Source organism: Notechis scutatus, chromosome 1 (genome assembly GCF_049901735.1).
Source record: "Notechis scutatus isolate UNSWTSFEM ecotype Mainland chromosome 1, rNotScu1.2, whole genome shotgun sequence".
NCBI classification, from domain to species: domain Eukaryota; kingdom Metazoa; phylum Chordata; class Lepidosauria; order Squamata; family Elapidae; genus Notechis; species Notechis scutatus.
Genome location: NC_142009.1, coordinates 95,949,922 through 95,975,412, shown reverse-complemented (window position 1 = coordinate 95,975,412; position 25,491 = coordinate 95,949,922).

The following is a 25,491-nucleotide window of genomic DNA, read 5'->3' as shown; positions in this document are numbered from 1 at the left end:
AAGCCTCATCAGAGTGACTACGCAATAAACTATATATGTTCAGAAGATAGCTTTGATGACAATCTGACAAAACACTGCAACAGGCAGTAATAAAATGGCGGCCCTCAAATGAAGAAACAGTGGTGGAATATCTTACTTTTCAGATTGTTTCAGTAATTGGAGCTAAAAGGGCTCTGTAAAGCAACCCAGCTTCACATAGGCTAGTTAGGTCTAAATGTTCTACTTTCTTTTTGGGTGGGGCAGTTTTCTCTTTTAGGAAAATTATATAACATTCTCGGGATAATCTGCAGGGTGTAGTAAATAATAGAAAAGAAGTTGGCTATGAAGATGCAGTCAAAGTTTCACCAGCTTTTTCTATGTACCATACAGAAAACAGGTGGAGTTTCATTTGTACCACTGCATCCACCATTTTGTCTTGTTTTATCATCCCCGAAGGCAGTGCTGTCCTTTCTGATCTCAGAAGGAAAGTGTGGATAAGGTAAGGTGCTGCTCGGTCTAGGGAAGAAGCAGAACAGTTTGGAAATTCTACACTATGGACCAGATAATAAGTGAAGGATGCAATCTGGAGCAATCCAGAAGTATCATTTGCCTTGCCAATTGGATAACCTAATTTTTTTTTTATCACCCTGAGCATTCGAAAAGTCATTGATTAAATTAGGTCCCAGTTGTAGACATAAGAGTCCTCATGCAAATTAAAGAAATATCCTTTTGTGAGACTTAAGGAAATATTTTCCTAGGCTCCAGCCCAGAGTTGGTATTCAGCAGGTTCTGACCAGTTCTGGAGAACCGGTAGCGGAAATTTTGAGTAGTTCAGAGAACCGGCAAATACCACTTCTGACTGGAGATTTTACAGTATCCTTCCCCTGCCACGCCCATCAAGCCACACCCACAGAACCAGTAGTAAAAAAATTTGAATCCCACCACTGCTCCAGCCACTTCAACAGTTTAAGTGCACTGCAGGTGATTTTCTGTTGGGCTGAGTAATCTACAGAAAAAAATGGTCTGGATCAATGTTTCTAGTTTGTGGTTATGCCTTCAATTAAGCTTCAGTAAAGACAGATTTTGTATTTCAGTTGCATGCAATTGTTTGATTCACAAGGCCACCCCGCCCCCCAGGGGATAGTAACATGGAGCAATTGCTGTATTTTATGGCTTAATAAAATTGACATTAGCATACTGAACACTTTTGATACTTGGAAATCTTATCAGCTTGCCAAAAGAGTGTGAATCCAGACTTTTGTTTTAACTGCAAATTCTCCAAGGTGCAAATGTGTCATTTTTACCTTTACTTTGTCAAGTGATAGATTCCTTCATCTACACAAGTTAAGGTGAGATGATCCTCTCAATGAAAAGCTGACTCTCTTCTGCTCTGCAATTATTTTCTTTTCCTTTGAAAGAGAGAGGGACAAATAATAGCTTGGTGAAGGCATGCAATCCAGAGCACGTCAGGAAATCCATGATATCTATTAAATCTCCAACAAAAATTGCAAATTCCCTTGATGGGGAGACCCTTTTCCATCTGCTGTTTTTGCAGAAGAGATGCCAAATACTCTTCAGCAACTCACTGGAAAAAATGAAAATCCAATTACAGGATTCCTGACATGCAAGTAGCTTTGAAGAGAAAAGGCAAGTGGCTTTACCAGCATCCAATCATTTCACAAGAAGGATGGCAAATAATCGTCATAAGGAATAAAAGGTTTATTTTGCTTTTATTTGTTTATATATACTAAAAGACATAAAGAAGATTTGTAATTTAACATTCAAAAACCATCTAAATATTTACCATACCAGGATTTTAAAACTGCAATATCAATACTATTGTTTTTATCATGTTTTCAGGATCTGATGGTTAGGACTTCTGTGTGGAGATTCCTGAATGGCGGCAGAGAGTTTGAGTCAGTGGTGGGATTCAAAAATTTTTATTACCGGTTCTGTGGCCGTGGCTTGGGGGACATGGCAGGGGAAGGATACTGTCAAATCTCCAGTCAGAGGTAGTATTTGCCAGTTCTCCGAATTTCTGCTACCGGTTCTCCAGAACTGGTCAGAACCTGGTGAATACCACCTCTGATTGAGTGTATGATCTCCAATATCCTTTCCAACACTTACCCACTTAAGGTTCAATGAGAATTTAGTGACCAAAGATTAAAGCCTCTGAAAATGTAAAAAGTACAGTTTCTAAGATTTTGTATTAACCATTTCATGGCAATGTACATTTCACGTATTATGCTATTCTGCTATTTTACTAGGTCATATCAATATCATCTATCATACTATGCACCAGACTGCCAATATTTATGCTAGTGCATTCTCCTGTAAAATATAATATACTTTAGCTCAGTTTGGCTTTACATGTTGCTACCCTCTTATAGAATTAATGTGCCCCCATGGAGAATGCCATAGTAATTTTACAACACATCGTTGTGGAATATCATAGAGGGAAATTTAGCAAGGATGAGTGAAAGACAAAACAAATTGAATGAAGTGTTATAAATTTGTAAATCAATGATTTATAGTTGCAATTGTTTAGACATTTGGTTGGTCAACATTGTTTTTTAATGTAGAAATCATAATGTCTGAAACACTTATCTCTTTTCGACAAAATACAATTTCATCACAACTGAATGCAATTTTGTATTCACATCTTCCTTTCTCCAGTACAAAGGGGTATAGTGTTACAAACTTGAAGCTGTGTTTTAATTTTATTAATAGTTTCCTAAACATACAAGCTTTATCAACCATGGTTGAAAAATGTATGTGGCTAACATATTCTATTATAAACAAATTTATAATATTTACTATTATTATTCTACATCTGGGCTCAAAAGTAATGTTAAGACAAAAAAAACACCAAGCTTGACATGATGGGTGTCATAGTGTTTGACATGAAGTAAGCTGCTAAGGTTTATTCAAAAAATTATAATCTTACCTATGTATGAGTGAAGCTGTAGTGTTCCAAGAAGTCCAAATATCACCTGGTTGAAGATTGAAAAAACTAAGGTAGGTCTTCTATCTTTCTGCTTATATGTGGTCATTGGTAACAATTATCCTGTTTAGCAACTGCTAGAATTATGATGGTGTTGAACAAATAAGTTTAAGGCTCTTGAATTTATGATGGTTGCCTCATCTTCACAGGCATTTTGCAACCAGTGTGCATTTATGATGGTTGCAGCATCCTGCAGTCATATCATTGCCATTTGCAAGCTTCCCAGCAAGCACTTCATCAGTGGAGAAGCTGGTAGTAAATTGCATGGCACTGTTATATAATATCATACTTAACCACTATGGGTGATTCGCTTAATGACCAAATAAGAACTTATATAAGTCCCACACATATTTCACCACATTGCTTAGTGATTTTATTGCTGGTCCCAATTCTGATAATTCAATAAGGTCTGCCTGTATTTGCCTGTGTAATACAAATGTTAAATTTCCAGTATTTATTTTTATTCTTGTTAAGTCTTTGGCATTGTGCTAACAGAAACATTATTCAATGAATGGCAAAATTCTATTTCCATGTTTTGATGCGAGAGGTGATCAGCTACTGAATTTAGCCAAACAATTATTAAGAGAATTCATTCATTCTGAATGCCACTGAACAAGTGCATAGGCAAGTTAAAATAATAATACAAAGAGTGTGTGACTGAAAACATGTGGGCGCGCATGTATGGTCACAAATGATACATTTGTTAGTGTTTTCAAATATTAAATGCCAGTGAAAGGAAGTAAAATGATGAACACCAAAATAGGGTAAGCATTTAAATGTCAAGCCTTTGTTGTTTCATTTCCTTTACTATAGAGTGTAATCAATACTTTACAACAGGGTTATTATGCTCTCTTCAAGCATGCTATTACTCTTTCAAAAGAGCACAATAAGTTTATTAGTTATGCTGTCTGCAATGTGGCAAGACTGCTCAGATTATGAGCACTTCTTAGGGCCTTCTCTTGGAGAATTTCCACACATGTTAACCATAGCAGCTAACATTACACAGCTGCAAGAAGTCTTAATGTTGGAAAATCTAATTTTAATTAGTATAATTAACACCAACAGAAAATCCCCCCCCACACACAGATATTTACTGTTTCTGTTTAGCAGTGACTTACTGTTTAGAGTCCAGATTTGTCAGCTCTTTCCTATGCAAATGAGACTGGGTAATTTTCTTGTTTTCCTTCTAAAAGATCATGATAATACAATGAATAAAAATACATAGGAAACGCTGGTATTTACATTCAAACAGCATTGTTTAGTATTTTTGTTTTCTAAATAATCTACCTGTGAAGAAATTATTCAAGTTTGTTTTTCTATGCATATTTCTTTTACAGCTATTGGTGCAGAGGTGGTATTCAGCAAGTTCTGACCAGTTTTAGAGAACCGGTAGCGGAAATTTTGAGTAGTTCAGAGAACCGGCAAATACCACCTCTGACTGGAGATTTTACAGACTCCTTCCCCTGCCACGCCCATCAAGCCATGTCCACAGAACCGGGAGTAAAAAAAATTGAATCTCACCACTGTATTGGTGGATCCCTTTTCAAATGAAAGAAAACTTCATCTAGAAAGCCACACACTCCTATGTATTATTCACATGGAATAATGTAATGCATAAATCCACATAAATCACACTGAACCATAATAAAACTTATTTAGTTTGGCTTAGCTTGATATGTAAATCTACTCATTTGAGTTTGCAAATCATGATTTATAGTTTAGTTTTCTTAGTGTCTTGTTCAATAGATTATATTAAAACCTGATTAATCCATATCTTGTTCTAGCAATTGTTTGTTTATTTATTACATTTGCCCATCTTACACTTGTGACTCTGGGCAGTGCAAACCCAAACCCAAACAATTAACATAATTAAAACAAAACCATTACAATACAACTAAAACAGTTAAAATGGTTTAATAGCAAAAAAAAGGGGGGGCAGGAAAGTGCATTCTAAATTACAAACATTAAATACAGATATTTAATGGACTCCACATCTTCATGAGAAGTCCAGGCTCAATGGCAGAACCAACTTTTAAGAGTGTTCCAGAAGGCAAATAGATTTGCGGCCCATCTCACCTCTGTTGATGATGTTCCAGAGCAGGGTTGGCAAACTCAATTTCATTGAGAGCCGCATCAGGATTGTGTCTGACATCGTGGGGCTGGGGTGGGCATTGCCAATTTGATGTCACTCATGTCAGGGGTGTCTGTGGCCCGAGCGCTCTGCCAGCGAAAATGGCCTTCCAAGTTCTAGTTTCTCTGGCAGAGGCACCGTGGGCTGGACCTTCGCTGTTTCCAAGGCGACCCTGTGGGCCAGATCTAAGCACCCCATGGGCAGTATCTGGCCCGCGGGGCTCGAGTTTGATGCCCCTGTTCCAGAGGGTCACAGCAAAAAAGCCTTGTCTCTTGAGTCCTAGCAAACAAATTTCATTGAATTCCCTACAACAATTTGCTAGAATGGTCATTTTTTTAACCCTAGAAAACCAGTGTCCTGAAATGCTTATATGGAATGGAGATGGGGAACCAGGGAAGCAGAAAACCCTGCCTTTTATTCTTCTGTAGCACAAGTTGGGATTCACAGCAATTGCAATTGTAATTATTTTCCTCTTTGCATTTCAGTAGCATTTTTCTTTTCTTTTTTTAATAAAAGTTTTATTTAAGTTTTCACAAAACATACAAATACATACAAAACATACAAATACAAATAATCATAATGATACAAAGAGATACATTATCACTTCTCCATACAGACATAAACTCAATACATATTTATCTTATACATTCTAATCCATATCTTATAACTATCTTCACAATTTTTCAACAGCTTTTCCCTTTCTTTACTTCCTATAGCCTTATTTTAAATTATCTCATTCATTTCTTAATTCAATTACATATCTTTTTCTAATTTTTAAAATCTTTCTAATCAATGTTTTTATACTTTTGTCTGTCCTGTTTACAATTTATATTATCTTTTCTCATAAAACAAATTTTCCCCTGTAATTACTAGACTGGAGTGTAACACCTTTGTATCTTTTTTCAAATCTTATTTAAAAATTTAAGTTACATCCTTATAGTTATAACATTCATTTTCTAACCTCTATTTTATAACACATACCTATTTTCAATCGAATTCTGCTTGGTACATTCCCTTAAAATACACACTAAATTCTTAAAAGAAAAAAGTATAGATGTATATATATCTGTTTTCGTAGATTTTCAGGTGTGTAGGTCTAGGTGTGTTCAGGTCTTTTCCCATGTAGAGACGGACAGCTCCGATCACACACTGCTTGCACTGGCACGAAGCTGAAACACCAGCCTGAGGATGGCGAGTGGGACCTCGCCAAAACATCGCCAAGATACTCTTAATCTTACATGGGAAAAGACCCGAATACACCTAGACCTACGTATATATATCTGTGTATATATGTATAACAATAGTAAATAGAATAATTATTCTATTCAAGTACAGCTCTGCCATTTATATTAATAACAATCTTTTACATTTCTATTTCTTTTAACAAACATTACCTAGTAATATCAGTTGTCTTTCACTTTAATCATCTATATTTCATATTTTATTTATTACTGTCTTTAAATAAAAAACCAAACAATAGTTATTAACAGTAGTCAATAAAGTTATTATTATTATTCAAGTTCACCTTATCAACTAATAAAAATCTTCCATGTTTCTTTTCAGGTTTTTTTTAACATTCTTTTTAAATCATTGAGCGCTTTATTCTCTTTACAAACAAATATTCCACTACACATCAATAGAAATTTTTTCCATCACTTTAATCATCTAACATATTATATAACAATGCTATCCCATGCACCTTTGCAGAATCCTCTCCTTAAATTAAATTTTAACCATTGTCTCTGTGTCTTTTAAATGGGTTTAAACCTTTAATTCTTGTACGTTTTTCCTGTACCTCTATATCTTGTTTCTGTCTTTTGTAGCTTCTTTTCCTTTCCCTCTTCCCTCTCTTCTTCTCCCTCCCCTTTTTATTCCCTTTTCTATCTGATTCTCCCTTCTGTGATCCTCCCTTTTGCTTCTTCCTGATATTATGATTACTTTTCAAATTACTCTTTTTTTTGGCTGTTGCTTCAGTATTTAAGTTTTTAACTCCCTTTCCCCCCTTTTCCTTTTTTACCCCGCTTAAAATTGCTTGGTCATTGAAGATGGCCTCTTCGTTGTCCCGCCCTTCTTGTTCTGCCAGCGTTTCTTGTTGTTTTTCATAGTTCAAGATCTCCATTTGTAAAAATTGAAATATGAAGGCAAAAGATCCTCTTCCGTCTTGTGCTTCTTCTTTTCGTTCTTTAAGTCTCATTTTTAACTCTTCAAGGAGTGATGCCATTTTTAAAAATTTTAAACAACCCCCAGATGATTTTATTTTATTTCATTAGGATCCTCCATCCAAAGTTCCAGGAATCATCCAATAATCCAAAACTGTTTCTTGCTTCTTTTCTCACTTTCTCTTTCCAGGGGCTTTGTTCTCTTGTAACAAAGTATCTTTTGCAAGCCTTGTTAAAATTCCACTATCAATTTTTTTTTAAGTTCCAGGTGGTCCTCCATTTTCCAGATTCCACCCTCTTTTTTCCTTTTTTCCTCTGCTGCTTTCTTTCTTTTCTTTTTAAAGAAAGTTTTTAAATTATCCAAGAATCTTTATCCCTTTGACACTTTATTTTCAGCTAGAAATAGCATATTAATGTCAAAGCGGGTTAGTATCAATTTCTTATTAGAATCTCTTCTTCTTAATGTTCCAAGTCAGTGAAAACTGTCAATGTGAGAGGGAAAAAAGTCAATTCCGTTTCCTTTCCCTTTCTCTTTTGCCACTTAAAATCTTTTTTAGGAATAGTATTAGTCTTTAAAATTCAGGTTCCAGGTATCTTAAATAGATGTTCTCCATTCAACCTGGTCAGTCAAACTTTCTCCTTTAAACTTCCTCCTGCACAATCTTGTCCGGTCGGGTTCTTCTTTGAGGTGGCCATTTCTGACCACCGCTGCAACCGCCTTTGGGAAAGGGAGTAATGGCCAGCCGAGGAGGAGAGATGTGGCTCTCCTGAACCCCACTGATGGCTCCCCCTTCTTCACCAACTCTACGGGGTGGCTTCAGCCCCGAATCTGGGTGGCTCGGGGTGCTCCAGCGGTGAGCACGGATCAAAACCGTGGACGATCGCGATTTTGGTTCGTCGCCGAAGAAGTCCAAACTGGAAGTCCCAGTAGCATTTTGCTGTATGCTGTCTTGGATCAAGCATAAACTGGAGTGAAGGCCATTTTTGTTTATAACTGAAAATGGCCTGGGTTACTCTTAAATGGGAAAAAAACATCAAACAGGTAATGTCCCTTTGCAAGTTATTATTGGAGGAGCTTTGGAAGTTGAACAATTCTGGCTTTCTGAATTCTGTAGAAGAAAGAGACAGCAATATCTAAAACAATGGTCAAGGCTATATTTTAAGGTAGGAACAGTGCCCCTCAGTGTCAGGAAAGCCATTTATTCTTTATCTCTTTGGAGATGAATGTTTCCATTTCCAACATCTAGATTGCACAGGTGTTCTAGGGTTGATCTGGGATCTTTGTAGACCCCAAGGAACACAACTTCAATCTATATGGAAATCTTCCATTTATGCATGCCTGTGATCACTTTCCAGGATTTTGTTCACTTTCTTGTCCTTATCAGGCTGGGACTGCTATGTCAAGATATTATTTTCTATCTCCAAAGAAATTTGAGGTAGTAGATATGATTTCCTATTGAAGAACCATAGAAACATGAGAAGGAAGCTTTTAAAATTGTATTTATTTCCTTAACCTCCTCAAATGGTTTCCCTTCCCTGCAAGGTATCTCAGAATTTTGCCTTATTTTTTTACTTCCCAGTCCATCTTCAAGGACAAGATAAATTATACAGAGAGAATTTTCAAGGCTTTCCATAACTTAAACAAACCAGGGTCTGGTTGGTATCTGAATGGAATGCCTGCTACTTGCAAACCCCCATGTGGTTTCATCAAGTGATGACAGAAAACTGGAAAAATGCCTGTACCAATAGTGAAATTCTATCTATGTCTGCTCAAGAATGCACTTCATTGAGATCAGTGGTAGTTTTTTTCAGGGCTGTAAATAGTTATCAGTGGTAGTTTCTTTCAGGGTTATATAGTTTAGTGTAGACATGTCACACTAACTAAACATGTTCTTTACAGAGCGCCTGGTTTCATTTTTCCACCTTGTTCCTATGTCCCCTCCATATACAAGCACTCTGCTGATCTAAAATTAGCATAAATATCTCTTTCCTCACTACACCATATGGACTTCATGGCTTGGAAAACTCAACTGAAGAAATATCTGCTTTGCTTCTGTTCCAAGGCTCTGTAAAAATAGTTTTGTACTGGAGACCCTGGGGAAAAAACATTCTGGAATCTTGGAATTGACAGTTCCTTTTATTGGTAGCTCCCACCTCCTGGAGTTTTCCCCATCTTTAGTGCAGCCAAGTCACTCTGGCCCTTCCCCAGCCAGTGTTTCAAAGGAGGGCTTTGCATTTCTCCAACAATGACAAATTATTTTCCTCATCCTCTATTTCTTGCCATAAAATGTCAATAAGGTAATGAAAACATAAAGATGGTAGTTTTTCTTCTTCTTCTTCTGTTGGTCAACATGACCAGATAGGTGGGATTTCTGTGGTGTGCTGGTGATTAGAACGCAGTATTGCAGGCTTATTCTGCCAACTGCCAGTAGTTCGATCCTGACCGGTTCAAGGTTGACTCAGCCTTCCATCCTTCTGAGATCAGTAAAATGTGGACCCAGATTGTTGGGGCCAATATGCTGACTCTGTAACCTGCTTAGAGAGGGCTGTAAAGCACTAGGAAATGGTATATTGCTATTGCTAATTTGAAAAGAAAACTCACTTGTCCTGTAATTGGAAAGAGCCTGATCATCTTACAGACTTTAGTGGAATATATATTTGCCACAGCCCCCACTTCTCTTTCTATCTGGCTCTCCTCTCCCAAAAGATGAGTCAATGTCAAGAGATTTCCTCAGGAATAAAAATTATTAAGGCATTCTTTTAATTGGGATTGCTGTGGAAGGAAAGCGATAAGAAAGGAGAACTTTATTCAAAGGAATTTTGCCTGAGGTACTTTCTACAGTCAAGGAAGAGGGGACAGAGAATTTGCTTTTAATTAAGCTGAGTTAATTAGAGGAAACAGGAAGGTCAAAACCATCTGTAGAGCAATTTGGAAAAAGCTTTTGCACTTGTCTGCTTACAGTTGTAAAGCACAAAAGGCAAGAGACCACTAAAAAAGACTTTTCTTAGCAAGGGGCCTTATGATATAATTCTTTGTATAATCTTGGACATGGGGAATGCAACCTTTTTCATATTTGGTTAACTGAAAGTGCTGGGTGACTCTAAGCAGTGGTGTTGTACAAACCCAAAACCTATTTCGCAGTCTTGCACAATCCTTACATAATATCCAGATGCTTTAAGGCTTGCCTAAACAAAGCAATTCATTCTTGTGCCAGGTCACCTTTTAAATTTCCTTTGATACTCTGGCACGTAGCATTATTCCTGGTTATTAGAAAAATCATAAATGGTCCCTCAAATAGTCAATGAATGTATACAATGCTGGTCAAAATGCTACTTTCTGCAGTGAGGAAACTGGACCTCCAGATCCATCAACTGGGGAGATCATGGGGAAGTACAATAGATTCTGACTTCTTTGGGGTCCTTTTGAGGAGCTAAATAATAATGGTTGAATTCCTACATGGTGTAAAACCATTATACGTTTTTGTTTGTTTTTATTTAACCTGATTTATGAACTTTCCCATGACAGGTTTGCAGTGTTTTTAGTGTAACTAGAGAGCAAAGCCACATGTGGGCTTCCCAGGGATTCTGAGAAAGCTGCAACAATGGAGAAAAGAGAAATGAAACTGACAATGGCTTTTATTGGGAAATTGAATTAATGTAGGGCAATAGTTATACTCTCTAAATAAATAAGATTTGAAGAAAGAAACATTTTGGTAATACCTATCCTAATGCATAATTAAATATCTTGAAGTGTAAATAGATTTTAATCCTGATTATTTATTTAACAGCGAGAGAGGCAGATCTTCTCTGACTCAGACAGGGCAAGAGGTCAGAATAAGCATTGGAAATAATCCCCCTGTTTTCTGAATTTTTAAAAAGCACCAAGAAAAAGGTCATCCTTGCAGCGTAGAGGTGGAGGATGTACTGCTTCTGAATCAGAACCAGTTGCTTGTTTATATTTCAATGCTCTTTTACACCATGGCTTGAAAGAAAAACAGGATCAGGGTAGTAGGTTATCATCCTTTGGCTCAAATTTTATTACCGCAGATAAAAGAGGAATTATTAGAGGAGTTAACAGAGGAAGAGGATCACACAAAGGAGTAAGTCCAGTGAAGGAAACTAGTTTCTGGGAAGTCAAAGAAGAGATTCTGTCCTGCTGAACTCAAAAATGTTTTCAGGTCTTTGCAGAAGAATCAAGTCCTTAATATCTAAAGAAGGAACAAAAGAAAACAAGCAAGTGGGAATGTGGGAGGAGCAGTTAGATCAGATGTGTGCAAGAGATTTTGCATGGGTCAAGAAAGGTATGCAGGGTTGGCATTGATTGGGCAAGACATGTGATGGCGCAGTGGAGGCTGACAGAGTGCCCAGGAGATTTCATAGATTGAGAGAGGTGCATGGGGGTGTATGAGAAGGGTTATGTGGGATATGTAGATCATTCAGGTCAAAAAGAGTGCATGGGGGTCATGGGGGAGTTTAAGAGGTATCGCACAATTCAAGTAAGGGGAGTTATGTTGTAGCCATAGATAGTAAAATATAAATTTGTAACTGTACTATAATTGCTACAAAAGAAGATTGGATATTATTTTTTTCTTTTCTATTTTTCTTTAGCCTTTTCCCCCTTTCTTGAATTTTTAGTTTTCTCTGTTATTTTTTTTCTTTCTCTTTTCTTTGTCTTACTTAATATTTGTTGCATTAACTTTTGTCTTCCTTTTAAAAGTGCTTAATAAACAATATAAGAAAAAGAGAAGACTTGAGGGGACAATACAGCATTCGTCAAATAGCTCAAAGCCAAGCCTTCTTCTCTTATCATTCCAGTGTGCAGGATACCGAATAATAGACTTAAGCCATGGGAAATTACAAAAAGGAAAATTCCAGTTTACATTGGAAACATTAAACAATTTAACAGGGGAACCAATTATACAGGGAGGGAAGGCATCTTCACTGGTTTTGCTTAAATGAGAGATTATACTGCCCTCTATTGGGGATTCTTTCACTTATAGCCAGCACTGGGCAGCAGGTTAAACCTGAGAGCCTAAATGGTGTTTTCCACTTCTATTTTTATGTGAATGGCTAGTGTTCATAGGTTTTTTTAAAAATGCAACTTCTGGTTGGCCTGTTTTGCTTCCATGCCTAAGTCCCAAATTTCTGCATTGTGGCATGGTTTGTCGGAAGAATATCTGTGTGATTGAAATAATATTGAATCCTTCTACTTTGCGACTGAATTCCTGGGCTGGCTTCATCCTTATCAATCCTTGTTGCTTCCAAAGCACACACAGATGCCATGCCACCTGTCTGCTGACAATTTCAACCTGGCAGTAATAAGAATGTTTTTTTACTCATTCATTTTGCTGTTCCTATGCAGAATAGGAGTTCTTTTCATAGATAAACTTAATTGTACAAATTCACTGATTACATGTTATCGGTATCGACTCTAAGGATCTAATGGATAGATGTTCTTTAGGATGAGAAATTAATCTAATTATTTAATATTTAATGAGTATAAATGACCTAAATTAGTTTAATGCTTGTTCATTATTTAACCAATTAACCAAAGAAAAATAGACATATGTACTAATAGCACGGTACACTTAAAATCTAATAATCATAATTATTTTAACAGAAAATAAAAGGGGGAGGCTGGAAGATGGTAATATAGCTGGAACAACTTAGATCATGATGCCTGGTATTCTTCTTCCTTGTATATTAATCAGCTTTGCATTACATTCAAGTTTGGATCATATACTATAACAGATTTGTGGACCACCTTTATTGCTAGCAGATGAAAGAAGAGCATATTGTACAGGGGTGGGATTCAACCAGTGTTACTAGTGGTTCAGTGACTATGTTTTGCACGCGTGTGTAGAAAAACCTTAAGCTGTGCCGCCCGGACAACTGCAAAGCACTGTGTGCAGGTGCATAGCGTTTGAAAAGCCTCTTTTTTCCTGCTTTTTCAACCTCAGCTGTGCCACGCAAAGCAGCTGAGATTGAAAAAGCAGGAAATAAAGGACAGGTAAGAGCCCGGGCGGGCAGGTGGGCCAAACAGCAGCAAACACAGAACCGGTTGGGTGTCTGCTGCTCTTCAGAGCTACCAGTTCTTTAGAACCAGGCAGAACTGGTAGCATCCCACCCCTGATATAGTCTACAAAACTTTTAATCCCAGGTATATAAATTAGATTCCCCTGCCCTCCTGACAGTTTCTTTCTTTAACTATCACTTGAATGCTTCTGCTTCTTTTGAAAATCAAGGACCTTTTATGGTTAGATATACAAGTAGCTGAGCCCTCAAGTGCTCTCACCCACTGACTGAAAACATGTATTCTGAAAATAGCTTAATTTATCAGAGAAAAGACCAATTTGATGGAATTAGATATAGGGTTTCCTGCCTGAGCAGGGAGTTGGACCAGAAGCCCTCTGGGGTCCCTTCCACCTCTGTTATTCTGTACAGATAGTCCTCGACTCACAACAGTTCATTTAGTGACCGTTCAAAATTACAATAGTACCAAATAAAGTGACTTATGACTGTTTTTCATAGTTACAACCTTTGCAGTATCGCTCGCCATGATCATGTGATGAAAATTCAAATGCTTGGACACTGGTTCATATTTATGATCGTTGCTGCATCCCAAAGTCATGGGATCCCCTTTTGCGACCTTCCGATAAGCAAAGTCAACGGGGAAGCCAGATTCACTTAACAACCAGGTTACTAACTTACCAACGGCAGTGATTCGTTGAACAACTGAGGCAAGAAAGGTTGTAAAATGGGGTAAAACTCACTTAACAAATGTCTCACTTAACAACAGAAATTTGGGGCTCTATTGTGGTCATAAGTCAAGGACACGCTGTATTCAGAATCATCCTCATGAAGAACAACTGCTCTCCTACTTATAATTTCAGATGGCAAGCAATGTTTTGTGGGAAAGCTGGTCAGATTAATCTATGACCACATTTTTTAAAAAAAATTAATCACATTTATGCACCACCTGTCATGCCCCTGGTGGAAACTGACTCTGAGGGAGAGGAGGAGCAGCCAACAGGGAGTGGAAGTGTGGCTCCAGAGATTGTGGAGGAGGCTGGGGAAGGGTAGAGGCCGGCTGAGCAGTCAGAGGAGGACCCAGGCCCATCCCCTATCCATCCTAGGGCACGCAGGGAGGACAGGATAAGGGAGAGACATGGTTTCCTCAGGAGGAGAGGGCCTTGATCTTCTTTATGGGCTGCAGGTGTGACAACTGAATAAGAGTTTAGACCTGAATACTGGCAAACGCTGAAAACAAATCATGCAAATATCTCTAGTTTATAGTTCCTCTCTGAGTTTGGCATCCTTCCCAGTGTGTGTTATCTGTGGACATCCTCCAGCCCTTATCTTGCCTGGTTTGTGTTGTTTTTTTCCTTCTTCATGTAACTGTGTGGGAGGTTTTTTTGTTCTCCGTCAAAGATATTCGTAGCTTGGAAGCAAACTGAAGGAATAAAAGAGACTTCACCTGTTTTCTGTGACTGTGTTTGTATCCCACTCTGGGTCATTATTCCACCCATCACACTTTCTAAGGGACTCTGAGCAGTTTACAAGTAAGTTTTGTACAAGCTAAAGGCACAAACAAACCCAACTGATGTGAAAGATGGCATATAAAATGATTTGAGAAAAATATTCCCTTTGCTTTCTGGAAATTAATATAAAGAGCATTAGAAGCTTAGGCAGGAAATTGCTATATCTTTTTTTCTCAAAAACTGAAACTGTGGCATGAAAGTTATTACATCCATCATGTGCGAGGCGCAGATCCTTGAAAATTTATTTTCTGTATGTCTGATAAAGGTAAGATCTATTGGCCTTTTGTTGCAAGAAGCCAAGCACAGGCCACGTAATTCTGGATGTTTCTCACCACAATTTCTTTAGGAGAGGCTTTTCTTATAGCTGTTATAGAATGGAAACTCTTTTCGCTTACTGGAAGATAGTCTGTCCAAGATAAGCATCATATGAAAGACCTGGCTAGTTCATGATCTGTTTCTTCTACAAAACAATCCACTTTTTATATTCATTAACTTCAAGTGCTTGTTTTCCTTCCCTGTAAGAAACCTCTGTGTGATACGGGAACAACCCTACAGCATTTTCTTTCCATTAACTCATTATTGATTTTCATTTATGTGTGCAAATTATGGCATATACATTAACTGAAAACACCAACAAAGGAAAAGTTCAGACTTTAGAGGTGTTTTATCTTGGTGACGTGACATTCACATCTCAATGTTAATCACAATTTGAGACCATTGTGTTTACAGGGGGACAGTTCAAGGTTGACAGTTTTGTCTACAACCTTGATTTGGCAGAGAATTGTGGAAACAGTTCTCAACTAAGATGAATTGTATTTATTGATTAAATGTTTGAGGCCAACAATTTTCTTAATTTAATTTTTTTAAAAAATAAATTCCTTAGAATCTGTAACAGAAACCCCATTAAAAAATGAAGGCCAAACTTGTGAAGATTATCCATATTAAGTTTTATATAAATTATTTTATGAGGATATTTTCTGGACTTTTTAAAGAAATAGTTCCTCTATGCAACAGTAAGACTAGGACAACAATTGGGGGGAAACTGAACTTTCATTTTGATATTTGAAAGTTAATCTTTTGATAATTCTTGGAAAAATAGATAAATAAATAGAGATCACTCTGTACTACCTTTTGGTGTATTACTATGATTAGTTGAGAATTGTCTTCAAAAATTAAAAATTAATATATCCATAGCGTTGCATTGAGACATATGTGCAATTATTTTTTAAATTTCTAAGTTTCTAGCCAGTTTTTGTAAAAAAATTTGATCAGATCTAGATGAACAGTAAAATGGAGCGCTGGAAACAATGATTGTGCAAAATGACCAAACATTCTTACTTTTACAGCATGTCATGAATACAGTCTAGGAAGAAGACTTGACATTTTCATGAAATATTGATGTAACTCAGTGGTGGGATTCACATTTTTTTTACTACTGGTTCTGTGGGCGTGGCTTGGTGGACGTGGCAGGGGAAGGATACTGTAAAATCTCCAGTCAGAGGTGGTATTTGCTGGTTCTCCGAACTACTCAAAATTTCCACTATGAGTTCTCCAGAACCAGTCAGAACCTGCTGAATACCACCTCTGATGTAACTCAACAGAAGAGTAAGTGATGGCTCATCTTCAAGGCATCCAAGATTTTCAGCAGAAATGTCTGTAATAATTTCTTTATTTGCACCCCTTTTCAGCAGACCTCCCCTCAGTTCAAAAGTAACATGCAGAGGGGTTGGGACCAGGGATGGGATTCTACCGGTTCTGTCTGGTTCTATAGAACTGGTTGTTACAGTTCCTGGTAGTTCGGAAACCAGTAAAATGGGCCCCTGGCTGGCCCCGCCCCTCTCCACCTGCTTCTCCGCTCACTGCCCAGTCAGCCCTTATCGCGCATGCGCAACCTTGCATGCATGTTCAACAAGCTGACTGCATTCTAACCCCACCCCTCCTTATTGTGGCCATGTGCTATCACTGCCTGCAGTCTGCCTTCGCCCGCCCGCCAGCCAGCCATCGCTGTCTGCCTTCCACCATGATCTCCCTAGGTAAGTGAGGCTCTGCAAGCAAGCCCCGGTTGCCTACCTGTCACCACTAGTCACTTTTCCCCCACCTTGCCTTTTGCCACCGCTGCCAGTCACCTTCCCCTCCCCACTTGCCTTTGCAGGAGAACACATGGAGCAGCTCCATGTCAGCTCCAGTGGGGTCAGTGGCTGCTTCTCTCCCCTGCTGGTCTAGCTTGGAGAGTGAGAGAATTTTTCTTGGCAAAGCAAAATTTAGCTTATCGCTGTGCAAGAAAGACTTTGTCATCTCTCAGTAAAAGCAGCAGGAGAACATGTGGAGAGGCTCATGTTGGGTTCGGCAGGGTCAGCGGCTGCTTCTCTCTCTGCTGGTCTAGCTGGGAGAGGAAGAGTTTCTTTCCCGGCACAGCAAAATTTAGCTTTGGGTTCTGCACATCCCCATCAGAAAAAGGTTCCCAAAGGGAGGGGAGGACTTGCAGAACCCAAAGCAGCAACTCTCGGTTGATAAAGTAAATTTTGCTGTGCTGCACAAGACAGTTTCCATTTCCCAGGGCCCCAAGGGCCGTCCTCCCAGAATGCCTCTGCCACCACTCTAAAGCTCCCCTCTGGGATGGATCAGTAAGTTCTTGTTTTGTTCCCCAGGAAGGGCTCCATCATGGAGGCCTGTGTCATTGGGCCAAGTGCTTTCTGTCAGGCCTCCTGCCTCGTATGGGGCGGCGGGAGGAGGATGTGTGTGGTGGGGAAGGAAAGCTGTCTGCAGTTCTTGCAGCCAAATCTTGGGGTATCTGAAAACTTGCATTTGTATGAAGTTGGAGGCCAATGGCTGCGCTGGCTGGTAGGACACTTACTCCACGTAACACTGCTCACCTGCCTGGCCAGTGTGTGTCAGAAGAGAGTAAGAAAAACTTGGCAAGTCTTCCTCGTTCTTGGGCATTTACACAGAGTATGGACACCTGAGGCTGGGACCTTCTGTGCATGGGTGAGTCCCTCCAGCACCGTGCACATGCAAAGGATCTTCTGCAAGGAGTCAGTGCGTGGGTGAGTCCCTCAAGCGCCATGTGTGCATGCTCTCTCTCTCTCTCTCTGTGTGTGTGTAATGCCCAAGGAGAAGAGTTGCCGAACTTTTCTTCCTCCCTCCCAGCATGAAGGCAGCTGCTGCAGCCTGTACCTTTAAGGTACTTTGACATGAGGGGGGAACCATAAACAGACAGCCAGGCGACAGCAGCTGCCTTCTGAGCAGCTCCTCTCCAAAGGGAAAGGAGGAAGAAAAATTTGGCAATTCTTCTCCTCCTTCTCTGGTAGAGCATGCACACATGGGGCTGGGAGGATCTTCTGCAAGGAGATGGTGAGTGGGCGAATCCCTCCAGCACCATGAGATGTGTGAGTGTTTGCTCTGTATGTATGGGGCTGAGAATGAAGAGGGAGTTGAAATCTTTAAAAAAAAAAAAAAAAACAAGTGTTATTGGTTTTTAAAGACAAACAAAAACAAACAAAACATAAAAACATCCAACTTTCTTTCATAAGTGTACAAGCAGTGTGTCGGTTGGTTTACAATTTTTTTGTGCATCCATTTCATAGTCTCAATTACAGTTACACTGCATAATAACTCATATTATCAATCAAAAATTGAATACCCTAGTATCACTATTAAACAATCATTTGACTATAATTTTGTTCATTCATACTTTGCGAGATAACTATAATTTACTAGTTTGTTTTATAACAATTCATATAATCCTCCCAAATCTATCCTAAAAACATTTTATAGATATGATAACAAAAAAAAGAAATACATCTTTATATATTCATTATTTTCTAAAATTCTAGATATTCTATTATTGTATTTTATTATCTAACCATTGATAGAAAAGGTCCCAAATTTTATAAAATTGTTTATCCTCTTGTTCTCTAATTTCAAATGTCAATCTACTCATTTCAGCACATTCCAATATTTTCTTAATAATTTCCTCCTGTAATGGTATTTTCTCATTTTTCCAATTTTTAGCAAATACAATCCTAGCCACTGTTAATACATTTACAATCAAATATTTTAAATCTTTACTGTATATATCAGGTAAAATTCCCAATAAAAATATCTCTGGTTTCAAGTCTATAGGGAGTTGAAATCTTTTAATGTCCATTTTATTGATCTATGGAAACCTTCTATTATTACTACTTTCAATATAAAAGAATAGAGCCACCAATATTAATTAAAACAACACTTACATGCATTTCAATATACTTTAGCGTGGCTAGCATGGCTGCAGAGAAGCAGGAAGCAGCTGCCAGCGATGCCCTCATGTGAAGACATTGGGAGCAGGGAAGCTCGACCCCCTCAGGAGCCATGAAGCACTCGCCACCCCTTGTCACCCACCAAGTCTCCTCCCAATGCGCTTTTCTTCCTTCTCATCAGAAGCGTTATTTTTGGGGACACCTCCCTGTCAGCCATCTGGTCTCTAGTACCGGCTCGTCAGATTCCCACTACCCAGCACCAGTTCAGATATTCCTTCTCCCCCAGGGACAGAGAGAGGGAGAGATGAGAGAGAGAAGGAGATGAGAAAAAGAGAGATGAGAAAGAGAGAAAGAAAAAGAGAGTGATGAGAGAGAGAGAGAGAGAGAGAAATGAGAGAGATGAGAGAGGGAGAAAGAAAAAGAGATGAGGGGGAGATGGGGGGGGGAGAAAGAAAGAGACACATACAGAGAGAGAGATCTGTTTAAAATAAATTAGAAAAATGGCTTTTTGAGTGTTTAAGGTTAGGCAAACATCATGGTCATTAAGTTGTACATTGTGGTCATTAAGCGAACACTGGTTGTTAAACAAGTCCCTTTTCCCCAATGGGCATTTTTAACTGGAAATCAGAAGGAATTGTGGGAAACTGTCAAAAAACATAGAAAACCTCAGTCACATGACTGTGTGGGATGTTGTAACTGGTCATAAGAGAGAGAGAGAGAGAGACAGCGTGAGCGCATGGCTGTGAAAACTCCAAAAACAGGTCAAGTAGCTCTGGGGAGGTCAGTCGTAAATTAGAATACTTGCTAAGCAATTGGCCAGTAAGCGAAGACCACTTATATTTGGTTTGCTAGTCACATGGCCACCTAGCCATGCCTACCCAAGTCACATGACCATCTAGCCATGCCCAGCCAGTCACATGACCACCAAGCCACATTCACAAATTAGGCCATGCCCACAGCACCGGTTGTTAAGAAATTTGAATCCCACCCCTGGTTGGGACTGGGGGAAAGATAAGGGTTTCCTGCAAGTTATGGCATTTACTGTCACCAAATATGATAGCTATCTAGTTAAACGACTTTTTAAAAGGATTAGACAAATTTACGAAGAACAAAGTTGTTAAGCCTAATACAGTAAGTCTGTATAAACTCCACTAATGAGACAGTATTCTACTACCAGTAGAAGCACTTCTTGGTTGTTTATAATCCAGAAGTAAACAATATCTCAATCAAGGAAATTGCAAACAAGCTAACAGTAAACAGCCCAACCAAAGAACTACCAAGATCACTCCAACCAACACTGACAGGACAAGCCACTAGACTAGAACATAGATTGAGGACAAATCCCAACAAACACAAATCAAAAAGAGGGCTGTGAAAATATCTAAAACCCCACTCACATCCTGGACATAAATTGTTTCAACTCCTACCCTCAAAACGATGCTATAGAGCACTGCACACCAGAACAACTAGACACAAGGATAGTTTCCCCCCCGAATGCTATTACTGTGCTAAACAACTAATTCCCACAACACTGTTATTTACTTAGACTGTATTACTATTATTCCTCTGCTACTAGATTGTAATAACATTTCCTAGTACCTATTTCTTCCCACTTATGACTATAACTGTGTTGCTTGTATCTTTACAATTTATATTGTTTTATTCGTTTCCTAGTATGATTTGATTGCTTATTAGTAACCTATGACTATCACTAAGTGTTATATCTTATGGATTCTTGATGAATGTATTTTTTTTCCTTTATGTACACTGAGAGCATATGCACCAAAGACAAATTCCTTGTGTGTCCAATCACACTTGGCCAATAAAGAATTCTATATCTATATCTATCTTCCTTACTAGACTGATGTCGTTACCTAATTTGAGCAATAAGGTCTCTGCAAGAAAGCAGCCAAGCTCAGAGAGCACCAAGGATCTCTCTACTACCAGATAACAACAGGAGATCTTATATTCTCTTTTGGGTTTCCTATGGTCAGCTATGATGAGATGTATCCAATTTCTATTTAAATTGCTGCAACTATTTCTAAATTTGAATCTGGGGCATCCATCAGCACATACATGTTTTGGAGGTTTTTCTCACAATGCATGAATGTCCATCCTTGATTGGAATGGACCTTAAAATAAAGCAAGATTCCATTTTATAGAGTATATGCATAACCTCTTTTTTTGAAAGCTATTGTTAAAACTTCTAATCCCACAAAGAAAATACAGTACATCCCCAACACATGACCGTAATGGAGCCTGCCCATTACAGTCATAAGCTACGTGTTTATAAAGTGGGCTATCATGTGACTGTCCCAATTTGATCACATTATTTTTGACAGTTGTTAAGCAAACTCATTGTTTACTGTGTGGCGTTCTTGCTGAAACCCAGAAATAAGCACTGTTTTTTGGCAAAAATGTCCTAAATCACATGACCATAGGTAAAGGGTTCCCCTCACACATATGTGCCAGTCGTTTCTGGCTCTAAGGGGCAGTGCTCATCTCTGTTCCAAAGCTAAAGAGCCACCGCTGTCCGAAAACATCTCCATGGTCATGTGGCTGGCATGACTTAATGCCAAAGGCGCACGGAACGCTATTACCTTCCCACCAAAGTGGTCCCTATTTTTCTACTTGCATTTTTACATGCTTTCAAACTGCTAGGTTGGCAGAAGCTGGGACAAGTAATGGGAGCTTACTCCATTACGCAATGCTAGCGGTTCAAACTGCTGAACTGCCGACTTTTCTGATCGACAAGCTCAGTGTCTTAGCCACTGAGCCACAAATTGCCATAAATGCAGGCCAGTTGCTGAGCAATGTGGTCACATGACCATGGGGGTGGGCATTCACTGGAACTTCAGAACTGGGTTGTAAGTACCTTTAGGAGGGTCTGTCATAACTTTGAATAATCATTAAGTGACAGGTTGCAAGTCGAGAATTATCTATATTGGTAACCAATACAAAGGGGAACACCTAGCTTCAAAACAAAGCATGCACCTCTATTTACCCATTTTACAAATACTTACTCTCTGTATGCCTGCCCTATTATTCTGCATCAAATAGCCCAGTGTTCAAATAGATATTGATATATTTATAGGCTATGTTCTCCTAAACAATGAATGTTTATATCATCTAAAGATAGTATTCTTATTTTGGATTCTAATGAAGCAGAAGAATGATATTGAGCTGTATATCTATAGTTATAATATGTATCTAGATAAATCTGTCATAAACTTTTGTGAAGAATGTCATATACAAAAGCAAAGTGGAATGCCATTCCTGTAAAATCAAATAGATATCCAACTAAATTTCAGAAGACTCAGATGCTTACATTGCACTCAGTGGCAAAATACCATATTCCCTGCCACATCCTGAGTTGTGTTATAGGCTGGTTTCATTTTTTTCTCCCCTCTCTAGCTTCCATTTTCGATGTATACTATAATTTTATCAGAATTGTGGTCCATTTATATTGCAAAACTTGCTCTGGGGTTGAGAAAAATCTTTCTTTCCCCTCTGGTGCTTTGGAACAATATGCACCATTGTGCATACAAACAATGCCCATGTTGTCTGTGAGCAATGAAGTTTAGCATGGCACATTTGGAAGAATAACACTGCTGCGTTCCTTTTGTCCTGCATATGTTTGTATGCATTCTTTATCACTGTCCTAGATTTTAGTTTGGAGATCTGCTGTTTGGCAGAAGTACCACAATACAGATCATGAAATTGTTTGCTTCCTGCAAGCATTTGACAAAGAACTTGAGTAAAAGTACCTTGACAAAGGTAACCACTATCAAATGCCTCATTCTTATTTTGAAACCAGCCATCAGGGCTTAGAGTATACCAAATATTATAGCAAGGTGCAAAAGCAAACGTTCGCCACGATGTAAAAAAGATGTTGAGACTCTAGAAAGAGTGCAGAGAAGAGCAACAAAGATGATTAGGGGACTGGAGGCTAAAACATATGAAGAACAGTTGCAGGAACTGGGTATGTCTAGTTTAATGAAAAGAAGGACTAGGGTAGACATGATAGCAATGTTCCAGGGGCTGCCACAAAGAAGAGGGAGACAAGTTATTCTCCAAAGCACCTGAGGGCAAAACAAGAAACAATGGGTGGAAACTAATCAAGGAGAGAAGCAACTTAGAACTAAGGAGAAATTTCCTGACAGTTAGAACAATTAATCAGTGGAACAACTTGCCTCCATAAGTTGTGAATGCTCCAACACTGAAAGTTTTAAAAAAGATATTGGATAACCATTTGCCTGAAGTGGTGTAGGGTTCCCTGCCTAGGCGGGGGTTGGACTAGAAGACCTCCAAGGTCTCTTCCAACTCTATTATTCTATTCTATTCTATTCTATTCTATTCTATTCTATTCTATTCTATTCTATTCTATTCTATTCTATTCTATTCTATTCTATTCTATTCTATTCAGACTGCAACATGTCATAGGTTTCCATTTTTCAAAACATCTAGCAGCTAGTTATTAGGGTGTTGGACTAGGATTGTTCAAATACAGGTAATTGTCGAACTACAATTGAGCCCAAAATTTAGGTTGCTAAGTGAAACATTTGTTAAGTGAGTTTTGCCCCATTATTGCCACAGTTGTTAAATTAATCATTGCAATTGTTTAAGTTTGTAACTTTGTTGTTAAATGAATCTGGCTTCCCCATTGATTTTGCTGGTCAGAAGATCACAAAAGGTGACCCCTGGACACTGCAATCATCATAAATATGAGTCAGCTGCCAAACATCTGAATTTTGATCAGGTATCCAAGCAGATACTGCAATGGTCATAAGTGTGAAAAATGGTCATGTCACTTTTTCAGTGCTGTTGTAACTTTGAACAGTCACTAAATGAACTATTGTAAGTCAATGGACTACCTGTAGATCCTCAGTCAAGAAACTTCCTGGGAGATTTCAGGACAGTCATTCTCTGCTCACAGGATTATTGTAAGAAAAAAGAAAGAAAAAAGATGTATAACGTATGTCAACTTTAATTCCTGAATGTAAGGCAGGGGGAAAATCTAACAAGCAATCAAATAATTAACCAGAATGTTTATGAATGAGCAATGTGGTCTTTCCCTTTGAGTATGTATACAGACACTTATATTTACATATCCTCACACAAAAACATGCAGTTTATAGGCAAAACATCAAAATGTAGCTCTGTTTGATAAAATGTTGACATTTTATGGTGGAAGGAAGGGAGGGAGGGAGGGAGGGAAGGAGGGAAGGAAGGAAATAACTTTTGCCAATTTTATTATATTTATATAATATTACATTTTTGCCAAAGTTATTCCACCAAATGTAGCTTTACTTTGATATATCCTTCTTCAATCTTTCATGATCTTCGTAAAAGGGCCAAAAGGCGCATATCCAGTTTCCATGATTCTGAAATATGAGATAATTTCACCAGATTTTGGATGGCGTATTATTATTATATACACAACAGTGTGAAATCACAGCTGTCATTTTTTTTAGCTGGTATTTGATTTTCATAGAGACAAAGACCTTCCCAGAAACCTACGATTTATTAGTGTAATATATGCATGGATATAGGCAATAATAGTAGATGATTTCATCACTGAGGCCCAATAACAGAATAACAGAATTGGAAGGGACCTTGAGGGTCTTCTAGTCCCACCTCCTGCTCATGCAAGAGACCCTATACCCATGATGAAGAACCTATGGCACACGTGCCACGGGTGGCACACAGAGCCTTTTGTGCCAACACGTGAGCTGCAGGCAAACTTACCTCACTACACATGCGTGCACCTCCCAGCTGATTTTCGGCCTGTTTGAGGCCTTTTTCGGCCTCCCAGTGGCTTGAGGAAAGCCTTTGCAGGACAAAAAATAGGCCCGTATCATCACTTCCTGTATTTCCGGAAATTCCAGAAGTGATAAAACATGCCCATTTTTCGGCCTGCAAAGGCTGCAGAAGCTTTCCTCAAGCCTCTGGGAGGCTGAAAAAGAGCCGAAAATCAGCTGGGAGGCGCATTGCAGTTAAGGGGGTGGCGGGGAAGATTGCACGCGCATGTGCAGGGACGGGGGGCCATGCACATTGCCTTCCAGGTGCTGGCATGCGAGCGCTCGCGCACAAATACATGCACAATTTTTGGCACAGGAGCCCAAAAAGGTTAGCCATCACTGCCATTCCAGACACATAACTGTCCAAACTCTTCTTAATAACCTCTAGTGATGGTGCACTCACAACCTCTGAAGGCAACTGATTAATTGTTCTCAGTGTTAGGAAATTTCTTCTGGGTTGGATCTGTCTTTGATAAATTTCCAACCTTTACTTCTTGCCCTCAGGGGCTTTAGAGAAGAGGTTGCCTCTCCTTTTCTTTGTGACAGCTTTGGAAGACTATTATGTCAAACCTAATCCTTCTCTTTGTAAAAATAGACAAACAGTACACTGTTCCCCAGGGGTGGGCTTCAAAAATTTT